Source organism: Semicossyphus pulcher, unplaced genomic scaffold, assembly GCF_022749685.1.
Source record: "Semicossyphus pulcher isolate SPU_LCO1_2020_fin unplaced genomic scaffold, fSemPul1.0.p SCAF_15, whole genome shotgun sequence".
In the NCBI taxonomy this organism is placed as follows: domain Eukaryota; kingdom Metazoa; phylum Chordata; class Actinopteri; order Labriformes; family Labridae; genus Semicossyphus; species Semicossyphus pulcher.
This window is the reverse complement of record NW_027211659.1, coordinates 3,663,681-3,679,779: the sequence shown is the minus strand read 5'-3', so window position 1 is coordinate 3,679,779 and position 16,099 is coordinate 3,663,681.

Genomic DNA, 16,099 nt, shown 5'->3' with positions numbered 1-16,099 from the left:
TAGAAAAGCAGAAAGTGGGTCAGTGTGGTAGATTAATCTCTCACCAGGGATGTAGACACGCCTGAATTTATATTTTTCCTTCTCTTATTGTTCAGTTCGTCAGATATGAACAGAACGGCTCCCAAAGCCTCTCAGGGCCACTTACGATGATTAGAATAATCAGATTTGAGGGTATTTATGGTTTAAATCCCTGTGAGGGATTTATGGAGCTGATGGAAACTGGAAATTGTTCCTCTTACTGGTAGCTGCTTAAAATGTTATCTGATAATGTGGTAACTGTTGGTCAAATACGATTAAATCCTGCCTACAGTACAGATGGGTCAAAGGTAGAAACGTCAACTGATTAAAAAGGACTTAAAGCAATATTTTATAATGTACTTATGTCTTATTATTCTCTCTCTTCTTACAGCTTTATTTATATTCTTTGTGCTTCAGCACATAAATATAAATGACACACCCCGTTTTGTTGTTGTTTGGTGGAGTTATTTCCCAGAATGCTTCAGTGAGTTCAGTTTGTTTGATAGATTAAAGGTAATAAATGGAATGTTCTTTCAAGTGTTCCGACCACTCAAAGTGCTTTTACACTACATGTCACATTCACCCTGTCACACTCACACACTGATCCCAAGTGCCGTTCTCCAATCAGGATCTCTGGACATGCACACAGCGACGGCTCTGCCTTTGGGACCAATTTCAGTCCCTCCATCTTGCTGGCTTTTTCTGTGATTGTCGCAGCCTGAAATGTCTGATTTCACTGCATTTTCGTTTAAAGATACGGTGAATACTCTCAATGTACAAACGCTCTTTGAGATCAACACTGACTCACATTTGTAACAGAGCCTCTGGTTGGTGTGGAAGTGGCTGAGTGAACGGTTTTCAATATGGATAAATAATCACAGGAAGACCTCTCATGAGAGAGGAGTCATGAAAAAGATTACTGTATTTTAGGTAGGGTTAGGAAGCTCATGAAAGAGAGACGATCATACCAGAGCGACCTTAAGTCTCTAGCATGCAGCGTTCTGGAGATATTAAAGGCAACAATACTCTCTGATGTTCATACAACATTACAGAGCTATGAAGATCAGTGTTTGGTACACGTCAGCGCTTGTAGGGGATATAGGTTGACTGGTCAAATTTTGTGAATTCGCTGAATGGCGGCTTCCTAGAGAGGCTGCAGTTTGGGGTTCAGTGTCTTGCCAAAGGACACTTCAAGCGGTAGCAGTCGGGGATCGAACCCCAACCTTCCAATTGAGAGATGACCAACTCTAACACTGAGCCACAGCACACATAAAGGTAGTAGAGTAGTAGTAGTAGTTATACACATAAAAGTTAGATAAATACCACATCAATTATATTAGAAGGGAAATCAAGAAATACACGAAGATGGTGAAGGCTGCAGCTTGTTCTACCGTTTTTACACAGCACTGTCACACTGTTATCCGCTTAAGTATAGGTGACTTTGTAAATGTTTTTTTCTGTGCGGATTGCTTCATAACCTCTGCACGTTGTCACATCAACAGGATGTTAAGTCTGTTCCTCACGCAGGAGGCCGCACAGGTCCAGATTCAGACTACACCATCATGCTCCTGGTTGGTCGGCCTGCATGTGACGTCTGAACTCTGCAGCTCATCACGACCTCCACCTCTTAACGTTGGATTACGTGCTGGTGTTAAAATGATGTGTCGGTACCATGGATGAAACGCAAATGGAGAGAGGTTTTTGTTGTGGTGGACGGACGAAATCTTTAGAAAAAAAAAAAAAAGAGATGTGACAACAAGTCTGTGGAGGGTGGAAGAGGTTATATGGTTGTGTGAACAAACACTGAACTTATACCAAGAAGATCTGGGTTTGAGTCCTATGTGACACCAAAAGTCTCCTGTTTATTTTCTGTCATAAAGTTCGTAAAAGTTCTCGTGTCAGGAAGGTTACATTCACCAAAACCTCGATCTTTTTATAAACCAAACCAAGCAGTTTTTGTGTCTTAAACTGAACCAAACTACGACTGTTTCACAACCATGAACGCTTTCTTCGGCCTTGTTTCAGTGTTTCATTTAAACACATTCCACCACATGCCACCGACACGCCCCCAGCACGTATACAGTGTTAATGATTGTGTCACATATTCTATAAGACTATGTGGATCCATTAAACCAACGAAATCCGGCTACGACTGTGTGCAGCCAATGTCCTGAGCATTACAGATTTAATCAACTCAATTCCTATAAAGATTTTTTTTATGTCATCAGCCTATAGAGGAATACACACGGCTGTGAAATCAAACTCTGCCTGTGTTATGTAACCATGATGTCACCTACTATGAGGACTACATTAGCCATCTGGGCGACCTTAAGGTCTTGGCTGAGGTGATCTCTGTGCTTTCCGTCTTCGCTTATGAAAATAATGTTGTACAGAATGTAAGTGGTACAGATGGTGACATCACTAATTATGCAACATATGGCACTTATACCCAAAGCGGCCTGTCGGCTGTGACACCACGCCTGATTGGCCCGACTGTCAAATGAAATCTGGGCAGAGGATCACGGTGACACACTCAGGCAATGAGAAACAGGCAGGAACAGAAGGGTGAGGAGGTCACACTGAGAACATGAGAAAATATGGAGGGAGAAGGCGGATTTGGACGGATTTTACTGCCTGGCTTCCAAATCCCTGGATGTGGTCGCTGTAAAGTTTAAAGGAGAACAGAGTAGACCCCATAAAATCCAACCATTAAAAACAATTTCAGTCCAACAGTTTTTTGTTACTTAATTGTGGTTTCTTTATAAAACAATACAGTTTTATGCTGCTTCTTTTCCTCAATTAACTAACAAAACATCTTTCCACTTATCTTCCATCCTTTAATTCATCCAGTGGTTTTGGCACAGATAAGTCACGTCTTCCAGGCTGCCTTGGGTATCCCTCGATGTTCCCAGGCCACCAGGGATGTTCTGTAATATCCCTCCAACCTATTCTTGCTCTGCCCTCTGGTCTCCTCCCAGCTGGATTTGCCCAGAATACCTTAAAAAGGAGGCTGCCACCAAGTGACCTTACCCGAGTCTTGAAACATTTCGTGTCCAATAATCTCATTCTTTTGGGTTAATACCCAGAGCTCATCTTCAGAGGCGATGCTAAGGTCTAAAATAGCTGCAGCCGCTGTAACACAAGAGCTTAATAAACTCAAATATCGCTTCCAACAAACGTTTAATGGCTTAAAATCCAGCTCTGAGTCACTTCTTGGACACGCTCTTATATTGTAGTCATATCAAAACTTTTGGATACCCCTGCTAGGGAGCTGTGAAAAGGCCTGAGTGTAGTAAACAAGGGAGCTTATGTAAGGGGGGTTAGAGGTCATGGAGATAATGGCCACACAGGACCAGGTAATTAGAAGAAAAGCACAGACATGCGGCTGTTAGAGTAATGCCTGCCAAGACCTTCTGGGGTCATGTGATGCTAAATGGTTAATGGACTGCACTTATATACTTATATTGTACTGTTCTAGTGTTCCAACCACTCAAAGCTGCTTTTACACAACATGTCTCATTCACTCATTCACACACACATTCACACACTGATGGCAAAGGCCTAACCCGTCGATTCCACAGGATCCGTCTCCGGCGCGTTCCGCGTGCGCCGCGACCTCCAGAGTCGATCGCGCCCATTCAAGTCAATGATTGTGATTCCACAGCACGAGCCGCGGTCTATTTTTGACGGAGGCCGCTTCAAGCACGCTTCGTTAGGGATGCATCTTTGCATGTCATACAACCAAGTGATTTTTATTTTTATTAAATTAAATTAAATGTTTGTTTGAATGGTTCATTTGCTGTTTCTTCTGCAGGCTGTAACCCTGTAAGTGTTGGCTTCATGTACCCAGTGGCTTTGGGTCATCGGGGTTACAGTGCATTACATAACACTGCATGTGTTTGTGTTTGCGTGCGCAGGAACTCGTCTGTGTCACATCAAAAGGTTTAGCCGGTAATAAGAGGTAATAAGTGAGAGTGATGGTTTGTGTGGTGTAAATTACACGCTGACTGAACGGAGCAGTGACTGATTGAGTCTCACTTTTTGGGACATTCCAAAAAGACATAACAAAGAGTTACATCAGGAAGACTTCTGACAGAAGAAATGTACCTGGAGCTCTCGAGGGGAGAGGTAATTGTGCTCTGTCCTTGGTAACCTCAGCAGATGTTGCGGACGGACACAAACACACAACACTTACAGCCCATCGTGTAAACAGAGAGAGGGGATTTTCCAACCAGCAACCTCAGAAGTTTACACTGTAAACTTAGAGTTGTTAACAAAATGGTTTGTGGCGGTAACATGTCATTAGAGAGTCCTTCAAAAGACACTCTGTTACATAACGTCCCAAAACGACAGGATCGAAATGTAGAGATGTTAAACATGTGCAGCGATTTAAACACAGGAGACACTATTCCTCCGACATGACACACCTCGAGTCAATCATCAGAGCGGGACATGGGGTGTAGGTGTTGACGGGTGGCGGGACTTTGTGCTTTTGATGCCTTGATGTTGGGCAGGGGGGTATCACAGGTTTTTGATGTCCTCAGTTTTACTCATAGGTCACTGCAGCACCCCGACCTCACCTACCATCTCCTCCCCCTGCTCATGTTTCCTTCCACATTTCACTGCCACTAAGTACGTCCTAAATCTGCGTCTTTAAATCGAAACACTTCACTTTCTCCACTACAAAAGGCTGGTGAGGTAAAAGGTTAAAGGTCAGGTATTTGGAAGCAGAGAGAGAAGCCCTTCACTTGCTTAGTATTTGTGGTTCACCGGTGCTGCTGCGTATTTACACCTCATCATACACAACCGTTTAAGAGCAGGTCCGGACCGGGAATCTTTCATGGGAAAAACAACGGCCCATTTCATGTTGGAACAGCGCATCTGACAGGAACATTTTAAGTCCAAAATTGTCAGTAGTCTTTATCTACTTTAAAGCTTGTGCACTTGTACCCTGCACAAAAATTACAAGACTCTATATATATATATATATATATATATATATCTCGCTAATTCTAGATATAATAATTTACTAGTACATACATGCATTTTGATTAAGTGACAGTGAGTGAGTGAGAGTCTGAGCTGCCATGCTCGCGTGTGTGTTGTAGTGCTGATTGTTGACCTTCTTCCTCCCGCTGCGACACACACTGGCCTTTTGGCCTTTTGGCCTTTTGGCCTTTTGACCTTCTTTCTCAGACAAAGGTTCAGTTTCACTTTTTCTTTCCCTCTCTCGGAATCCACGGAGAAGTGTCTCACTGCTGCTTCTCCTGTTTCTTGTTCTGCAAACATGACACCTGACAGCATTCAGGTCCTACTGTTTTCTTGGTGCCGCCACAGCGACCTGTAGAGGTGACGTTTGTTGTTTGAGTGAAGGGGAAAAAAACGGTTCTTCACTGCTAATATTTTGGTCATGCAGTTACTGTCACAGGGCTAATAAATAGTAACGCCTGGATCCCACAGGATGCGTGTCCGGCGCGGTCTGTCTGTGCCACGGTTCTGGTCCGTCAGATGGGAATGTGTCTGACCCGCAGCGCAGCAGAGCGGAGCGGAGCAATGGCCCAAGCAGCTGGATTAGCGAGATCACAGGAGAACTACGTTATTTTGAAATGACCACATGCTGTATGCTGTTTTCATTTGCGACTTCCTGTTTGGAACGATCTGCTCTGTTCAGCTTGACGCGTGTTTGAAGCGACCTCCGTCAAAAATAGACCTAGCCGCAGACGGATCGCGGCGCGTGCTGTGGAGCATTGACTTGAATGGGCGTGATCGACTCCGGAGATCGCGGCGCACACGGAACGCCCCAGAGACAGATCCTGTGTAATTTGAGGGTAACTGATTTTTAAAGTTTTTAAATGCTCAAATTATCATTCAATCCCTACATAAAGACATTTTTGTTAACATTTAAAATCCTTTGTGCTAAACCAGCATCAACGCGATTGGAGAGAGGAGAGATCATTTCCATGATGTTGTTAGCCACGTTGAATGAAGATAAGAGGCTCTACATGGCAAAATCAAGCTTTCTAACAACACGCACCTTGATCTGGCACATCTGCCCCCAAGAATTATGTGGCAGCCATTGCAGTACGTTTTGCAGCTGACGGTCTACACGAGCAATTCCAAAACTTTTTGTACCTATGAGGCATTGAGGTTTAAAAGCAGCCAACTTTCCCTTTAAAGCTTCAAAGTCTCTGTATGTTAGTGTCCCTCCATGAATATTCTGGGGTTCCCCTGTCACAGAGAGAAAAAAGGCTCCTCAGAGCTCAGCGGCATTCATTTCATGGTGGACACGGACGAGCGCGTTGGTGGCGATAACAAAGAGCCAGATGAAAGTTTGGCCTAATCCGTTTCTTTTAATGCCAGCAAAGGTCAGACTCACGTGCCCTCACACCCACCTTCACCTACACACATGAAAGAGGCTGGAACACAAAAGCATACACAGCAGCATGTGGACAGCAGCAGGGCGGCTATCCTGAGGCTCCCCCTGATGCAGATAAGAGGCTGAAGAGTCGACGTGTGGGTGTCCTGTTCGCCACGGCTGCATATTTAACTGAATTTAGAATCATTTGATTCACAGTTTGAGGCAGATCTGCCGAAGTTATGTGATTAAATGTCAGTGTCATATTCCAGTGTGTATAAATGCACTGGTATGTGTTCGTAAGCTGTACAGAGATTTGTTCAAAAGGGAGCTGTTGGCAGGAATCCTATAGAGACTCCGTCCTTTGTAGATGAGACAAACAGTCTTTCCCAGGTTGGAAGCTTTTGTCCGCGGTGCCTCACAGCATTAAAGCATGGACCGGGCTCGAAGAGAAACATGCACGAAGCTTTGCTGACGGCTGGCGCTTTGCTCATGGCTGTTGGCCATCATCAAATGACCTCACTAGTCCACCTAGCTAGCTAACAGCCGCAGAGCATCGGGCATAAACCCTGGAAAGAAGGACTGCAGTGATTGCTGCTAAGCGTAGCTGTGGTTACATGCATTCTTTTTGTATTCTTCTTGAAGATTTCAGGTCAGATCAGGTCTGTCTAAATGGGATGAGTTCTAATACAGTCTGCAGCAACACATGTATTTAAACAGCTGTGTTACAGTCCCAAAAACAATGCAATTATCGGGCAATCTTACACCCATTCAGTTCAACGCAAGGCAAGTGTTTGATCAGCTAGATGAATATCTATCTTCTGGAGGGGACTATAGATCCCATCTAGCCTGGGAACGCCTCGGGATCCCCCAGGAGGAGCTGGAAAGCGTGGCTGAGGAGAGGGACGTGCTTAGCCTGCTGCAAACGTGACTTGGCCCCGGATAAGAGGATGAAAATGGATGTATGGATCTGTCTTGTGTTCAGCGCTGGAGTTGCGTTTATTGTGTTGGTCTAATCAGGTTACAGCTAACACAGTGTACATCCCCACGTGTGTATATTTAGATGGAGGGCATGCACAGGAAGGAACACAGCCAGGAAGTATTAAACATGATTATGACCGCATCAGGTCGCTTTTATGGTCAATGTGTTACAAGGACTGTCCTTATGTGGCCGATGAGAACGTGAAAGCAGGTTCGTGATGCGGAGGTAGGTGAGGACAGCAGACGAGCAGCGGAGGAGCAGCCCCGCCTACTCCCCGAACAAAGTATCCAGAGCCGTATAGACAGAGAGTCGCGTCAGTGGAGCTCCAATATGCTCCATGATCCGCCATTACGATGTTGCAACTCTCTCTCTATGGCTGTGAAAGTACCGTCACTCACTCACTCAGTCACTCACTCACTCACTCACAGACCTGTGCATAGGGCTGACCCCGGGCTGTCAGCCAAAAAGATTAAACTGTCCTCTTGTAACTTTAAATTCCAGTCTATTCAGGACTGTTTTGTTTACATGGAGCATTCGTGTGCTGCTTGGGTTTTTAAACACTTTTAATCACATTATTCTCCATGTAAAAGTTGCTTCTAACTGCATTAAAAGTTAAACTGCAACAACTCTGCAGTATTAGTTCAGCTTTTAATTGCTCGTCTTATCTGAACGTGCATTAATTACCTGTTGCCTGTTTTCTGGACTCGCTCTTAATGAAGCGTTACATTAACTCAGACGAAAGATGAAGTCATGCAAACTGTCAGCCAATCAGCATCAGTCCATTCTGATAACAAGCAGCCTCATTTGAACAGGCCGCTTATACAAAGTATGCGATGACATCATGACACCCATACACCCTCGAAGCCGCAGAGTAATGACACGTCTGTGATTCGGGCTTTTATGTTTTTTGTCCATTTTTATGAATAGTGAAGCTCGCACACGATAATGTATTCAATGGAGGGAATGCGCACATGCGCACACACAAATGTGCAGACATGGACACACAATCTATACATGCTCAGATATGCACACACACACACACACGTCTCTCTGACAGGTGTCTTCATCTCTCTGCGTATCAGTTCCTTTAGTCTTCTGTCCTCCAACACATAAATCTTCTCCCGTTATGTAACTGCACTTTGTTGGAGGTCTTAAATTCTCCTGAGCTGCGCCTGCAATTTGTGGTATTTAGATGTAAAACTGTCAAACAAAAAAACTGACATGTTGTTCTTCAAATGGCCCCGTACCTCTGCAGAGTCCCGTAAACCACACACAATCACATTTAGTGGGTTCCAGCTTGGACGAAACGATGCCGTAATGTGCTCGGTTCTTTCGCAGCAGCTCCTTCCATCACATGGGATAAGACTGTTAAATAAATGCGAGCTGGCACTGAGATATTTCTCTGTCAGGGCCGTTATTTTCTGATATTTTGCACATAATCGACATCAGATGCAGGGTCCCACAGGGCTTAAACGGGGGGTTTACTCGTGCCTGCTTTTCATTTCAACGTTACAGTTTCACTAAAGCTGCAGGATGTGTGTCAGAAAAAACAATATGTGGGAATATCAGCAGGGTTCCTCTGCAGGGAGTTGCATGCTTTTCGGAGTGGGTCAACAGAGCAGCGTAGAGAGAAAAACACGGCTAATTGCTGTTTTGACTGAAACTCTTAAATGGGATAGATTGTATCAGGCGTGACCTCATTGTGCAGAGGCCTATGAGACGGTGCAGGAGCCAAGCTGCCCCACATCTCTCTTATCATCCTGCTAAGAACAACAGAAAACTTTTCCTGTTGCCAAGAGGGCAGCTGAAAGTGTGAGGGTGTGAAGCGCACCTGTAAAGCCAGCATCAGTCTGAGGCTTTAAAGATGGCTCCGAAAAGTATGAAGCTGGTTCCTTTGTGGACGACGACAGCTGCAGTCGGGTGTTCAGAATAAGTTACAGATCTGGTTAAACCAACAGCCTTAACTTGTGCTTCCAATAGATTTCTGCTTTTTTGATGTTTGTTGACTAATGACTACAATCATCCATAATTGAAACGATTAATTGACTAATAGGATAATGGACTGCTCAATGACTTAATGGCTCTTATTAAGCTCTCATCTTTAAAGTAGTTGTAGGTTCTTTTAAGCTTGTGCTAAATAATAAAGTTAAAAAAAATGAGTTCCTCATTAAAAAATATGTCTTTGCTGCTGATTTGACTCCTACTGATACAAAAGATCAATAAAAACATAAAATAAAGTTTGTGTCCGTTTAAAACCAACGACAAAATGCTGATGGAAAACAAATCAATACAAAGGTCCAACGTGCCTTCTCTTCAAATGCTCACGTTACCTACGTGCTCCCGTAATTGACCCCGCGGCTTTGAGGATGCAATGGTGTTGCATCGGCCGCAGCCATTTTGCTATGTTTTGTTTACCTGTTGCTTCCTGGTCGCTGTTTCGTATGCACACCTCTCTCAGCAGAGATAGTAAGGATGCGAGACGGCTCACCCCTCAGCAAACCCAGCTCAGGAAAACGATGTTAAGTCCGCTCACAGCATGAAAAACGTGCACGATGACGCAACTAATTATCGACAATTAAATTTATCGAAAACTTAATTTGTTGGCAACAAACTAATCCCTGCACCCCGAGATTGACGACCCATTACCATTTGTGCTTTACTGTTTGAGTTGATTGGTCGGTTCCAACCATTCTGATCGGATCATTTTCGCATGTGTGGGATAAATGTTTTGCATGTTGTTGTGTGTTACCGTTTTCATGTGATTTTTGAACGCTTTTACTGTTAAACAAAAAACAAGGTGGATTACAGTGCATAATGTCAGTAGGGACGATCACAGGCCGCTAACTGAAGCTACTTGGATGCTAACATGGTGAAGGACATCGTGATAATGAGGACAATGAAGAAGAGGACCATCTGCGTTAGTGCTGAGTTAAAAGTAAGCTACTTCTTCTGCCTCTTGCTAAATATTGATGTATTTCTTTGGTTTTTTGGGTCAAAAGTCTGAAGCACCAGCTGTAACACAATCCAGACCTCCATAGCTCCCTTAATCACAACTCTCTGGCGCTGATTCTGGGCAGCATGCTGCAAACAGAAAGAGCCCCAGCTGGCTAGCTGGTGAACCCAGGACCTCCTCGCTGCGGAGCTGCAGAGCTGCAGAGGTTACACAGAAATCTGAAGGTGACCCACTTTCACCAAGGAACCAAAAAGCCCTTTATGCAGTCCTATGGTGTTATCTGTCTTCCTGTCTGAGTGCTCGGTAAGCTCCAACCACTTAGTGTCAATATGACGAATGCTTTTCAGAGTCGTCTTCAGAACGACAGGCCGAGAGTTTGATGCTAGAAAACGTAGCGTACGGAGGCTGAAACAGGCTGCTCCAGATGTCTCCGCTATAGGTGATTGTAGATCATGGGTAGGCTGAAGGTTCAGCTGCTGACCTACAAAACTCAACACGCATTAAGAGAGACATGAGAATGTCCATATCTCCCAGTTTATCGAAAGCACATGGTCGACATGTACGGAGCGGTTTTCTTGCGTTTGAGTTGCCCCAGCAGGAATTGAACCCCTCGCCCCCCCGTGTTTGTGATCCACTCTGCTTTCTGCTGGAATCAGCACAGAGCGGGAGCCAGAGCGTAGACACCAGGACGTATGTGATCTAACAGCCGCTGCAGATGTGCTCGGTCTCAGTGGATCAGTGGGTCAAGTTGAAGTAAGCTGATTGGCTGAACAGTGCATACCTGCCATGTTCACATGTGATTTATCTTATTTCAGACTGTTTGTAGGTCACAATTTCTTTCTCCCTGAGTCGTAAATTAAATACAAAGTGCTTTCAAGAGTTTACAACTTAATGCTAGTTTATGACCATGATGCTGGTTTTAGTTTGATAGTTTTGGACCTCTACAAATCTAGCTGATGATTCCAACCATCAGTCACGGAGAAACCGAGACTTCTTGCAACTTCTCAGTCAGATCTTTTTAGATGTATTTTCCTTGCTAAAATCTTTTATTCAGCTAAATGTCACAGTTAAAAAAGAGAGTGGCATTCATTGAAACAACAGGACAGAAGTTGGCTGCAAATGTTTTAATGGCTGGCCCTGAAAAATCTGTTAATTGGTGCCTTAAAGGTGAAACTTTAGACTCAAGGCTGATACAGGCGTTAAAAAAACAACAAGTGGTCGAAGATTCGTAGTGAACTGTTAAATCCAATCTTCTGAGGAAATTCTGAGTTTGGTAAAGTTCAAGTATAAGGTGCGGTATAGAAGACACTGTGACCCAGATAGCCGCAACATCATCCACCTACATATGCAAGCAAAGACGAAGCTGCAAGCAACGACACCGACCAAGTCAGGCCTTTCCATCAACCCAGCAAAGACCCAGGTTAATGGCTCGAGCCCATTGATTGATGCTTTTATAGCTTGCTCCAAAGTTTCAGGAGCAGGACCACACCTTAACCGCACCTCTTCTGGCATTCCCATAAATTCAAACCTAACCCTGTCCTCGCCTTACACTCTTGCATCCTGCTCCCTCTCGCCCCTGCTCTTTGTCTGTTTCTTTCTGTCCTCCTATCGGTAGCGCCCTGAGGGGGCTCAAAGTGCCCGGGTGCTACGGCGGATCCACAGTGAAGCTTCCCCAAGACGCTGACCGCATGAACTTCGACCTCTCCACGTCCAAGCATCACTATCATCAATCTCATCAATCTCATTCATGAATTCATTGTGAAATCTTGTTGATGGTGTGCTCCTTGTTGGTGAAACTGGAATTAACAGAGCTAGAAAAGAATAGCTACATTGAAAGTGTTGTCTTGCGGACATTGAAGCTTTTGTTTCAGTAAGGACGTCTGAAATGCAAAGGATCATTGTTGATCAGTGCTGCTCCACAGTTCAGAGATTTCAAAGGAGAATCACAAAATCATCCAACAACAAAGCCAAAGACACAAAAACCATCAGAATTGAAGATCTGTGGAAAGAAAACAAACCAAGACAGAGCCGACACCAGGATGAGGAAAAGGAAGGACGGCTCGATTGGAACCATCCAACGGAAACACCAAACCATTGTGACCCGACTGGCTCTGACATGGAACACACGATAAGGGACGAGAAAACAAAGGAGACCCACAAACAGCTGGAGGAGCTCAGCAGAAACTTGGAAAGATTGGGCTATCGTCTTGATAAATGAACAAGTAGCGTTAATCCCCACTGACTCCAATTGAGTCCACTACATTTAAGTGTTAAGACTGTGAACTTAAATTTCCTTCAGGGATCATTTTAGGGTCGATTAATTCAAAGGTTTTCAGCCAGACTCTAATAAATGTTGTCATCAATCATTGTGACATTTCATAGCTCAACTCCAGCGATTGAAACGGTCATAAACCTCCTGTGCAATAAGATAATCACTGTGTGCTCCAGTGTTAAGACCTGCCCAGACATAAATGCATACCTATTACCTATACGTGATAAATCACACACACAAAAGGGACGATGTAACCAAGAGATCAACATCAGACTCCCGCCAAAGTTCATGTACATTTTGATTACGCCGTGTATCCTGCAGGTAAACCACCAGCCAGGTATGTCGAGCAATAAATACCGACGGCAACTGTTAATAAGACAGCTCCCCTCCCTGCTTACATCATCCTCCAGGTCTCAGAGGACACACGCAGAGCTCACTCCACCTGAAGTGACTGAGGGCACAAATACTTCAGAAGACGTGCTGACACTTCTGGTACAGTTTGTTCCTTTCAAAGGACGCCTCTCGTTATCTGACGGCTGCATCAATCCTCTGAAACAGCCGGTTGCTACATGTCGTGAAGTCTAACACGTCTGCCGGCTGTCTTTGATTCAGTCAAGTTGTCAGATCTGAGGCACATACTGTTCATCATTGGTTCTTGACATATTCATGACCATCGCTTGAGCTTACATTGTCCAGCCAGGCTACATGAGCTGTACAGCTTTAGAGAAACTCATGCAGGGATGTAAAGCGTAGAATATTGTTCTCGTGTAATTACTTTAAGAGTTTACGCTACTGTTAAACGGTGAAGTTAATGTGATGATTAAAATGTTGTAAGATAGAAAATTAATTGGAAATTAAAATTTGCAAAAAAGTGCATTAAAAATTAAGTTTTAAAGGTTTAGAAATGAATATTACGCCTTAAAAACAAACTATTTCTGCAGTAAATTAATTTTTAGCAGCCCTTATCTGTTCCTTTTCACTCCATCTCATCCCTTCTTTGTCTGAATACATGAACCACTTGGGTCTCCATCCCATAGCGCTCTCTGGTTCCCTCCCGCAGCCAGGTGACACTGCTCCACCCTTTATCCCCTTATCCCTCCATCCAGACCCTTAATCCGTCACTCATTCATCTCTTTGCTCTGCCCTTTTCATAAATATGCAATGAACTACTCTCAAGCAATGCCTTTATAGGTGTGTTCTTTGTCAGTGAATATGTTAGTGGAACAAGATCATGGAGTTCTTGAGCCCTATTTTCCCAATGCACAATAAATGATTTTTCTAGCAAAAGATATTTGCAAACGTTGAAATGCATGTTTTTCTCTATGTCAGGCTCCTGCAGACTGTGTAAGAACCATGTAAGAGTGATCTTAGAGAGGAAATCACCAAATAGCTGTAGAAAAAAGCTCTTCACAGTCTACATCCTCGAGCTGTGGAAAACATGGGATCATACAAGGCAAAAATATTCATCGCTCTCCTTCTACACCGGTCCAACTTGCAGAGTTGTAGACCCTAAGTATGATGTCATGCAGCTCCAGCTCTACATAAATATGTTTTGATCCCATCTGGTCTGAGCTTCTTGATGCAACGTTGGGAACAGTGGGGAGACTGATTAAACCACACGCTATAATTTTACTATTTGGGGTTCAGTGAAGTGGAAATCTATCGTACCCGCTTTCCATAAACAAGATGTTTTTGGTCAAGACAGGTCAAGGGGTCCACAACTAAATTCAAGAGGAGAGTGAGTGAAATCTCTATATTTGATATGGTTTCTGTTATATTTGTGGATGTGGTGGTTGATTTAACACTTCTGGTGATAAGTTACAAACATTAAACCGCCTTCCTCAGTAAAGCCTTACAGACGTGAGCAAGAAAAGAGGCCCAAAGTCAGACATGAACAGGTACTGACACAGCAGCGAGAGCAACAAGCATGATAAAGCTACATACATTAAACATCCGTTACTTTAACAGCAGAATAAAGCATCAAGAGAGAAAGCTAATCGACAGCCAACAAGAGTCTGCACACACAATGCAATTACACGTTACAAGGCAACACAATGGTAGATGTACAACCTGTACAATTACTTACAACAATCACTGAGTGTGTTTGTGTACTCACCTGCCCTGACAGCATTCTTTGGCAGCAGTAAGACGTCAACAATCTGCTCTGTGTTCATAATCTCAGCCAGCCACGCGAGATAAAAGTTAGTGTAATAAGGTTCCGCTGTCACAACAGAGAGGCCGCGTGCACACCTCATTAAAGGAATAAGTGACAGTTCATCACTGTATGATCCAGCATGAGCAGGTAAACGTTAGCATTTTAGCATGACCAAACGTGCACCTGTCGTTGATGCACCATTGCGGGAGCGTTTAATTTGGTTCACCGAGCACGCCAACCGGGTGGTGCAGTAAAGAAGAATCTTTGTTTTGTCACTGATGCCGAAGTACGAAAACAAGGTTATTCTTTCTTCTTAGCATATAATATACAGATGGTTGGAAAAATAAAAGAATAACCTCAATGCTTGACCTATTTTGCGTGCGTGATCTGGGTCAACTTAAAGGGGAGGGCCACTGCAAATTCAGCACTAAAAAATAAAACAGAAGGAAATAATACAGGAACAGATGTAACATGACATAGCCAAGATAGCATGGTTATGGTGCATGGTCGAATTGGTTAAACAGGAGACATCCAGCTATCACAACGACACAGAAATGTGTTCCTTATTTATTATTTATCTGTTTTTCTTTTTAGACACAAAGTTTTTCTTTGTGATTCCCTTCTTCAGATGATTAAAAATCTTTTCCTTTGTCTCACCAGGATGAAAATGCCCCCATCCATGGGATTTTATACGCACCAGATCTCAAACCACTTGAGCACGTTTGGGAGGTTTTGGGCCAACATTTTAGACCGCAGTCTTCAACAATATAATCACAAGAAGATTACGGAATATATTTGGGAATAATTATGTTTCAGCAGACTTCCAGAGACTTGAACAATCAAGGTGTTTTGGCAGAACTCGGTGGCCCAACGCCGACTCTTTTTCCTTTAATTTGGCACCTGTTTGTACCAAGAGAGGGTCGATAAGGGCAACCTGGACCACAGTTTGCTTTGACAGCTGCTTTAAAGAATCTGAAATTTCAACACGTACGTTTTGACCCTCACCTTTACGATCTAAAAAACAGGAAATGACAGAGCAGACTCCTTATTTTATTATGTAAGGAGGTGATGCATTACCTCAGTGTTTGCGTAATCTGCAGGTAACTGAAGGGAGGTGCTGAAGTGTCACTGAGGTCTCCAGGAAAAGAAAATATTGCTACACGAGTGAGACAGCTCTCGAGCTTTTAAACAACTCTTTAAAAACATCTACATGAAAGTGTATCGGAAAATAAAAGCGGCTCTAACTCCCACCCTGTCATTATGCAGGGATTACATCCATGGAGCTCAAACACCAGGACACAGTCTTGTAAGGAAACTTGTGAAATGTGAGTTTGAGGTTTTATTGGAGACATTCTGATTATGCA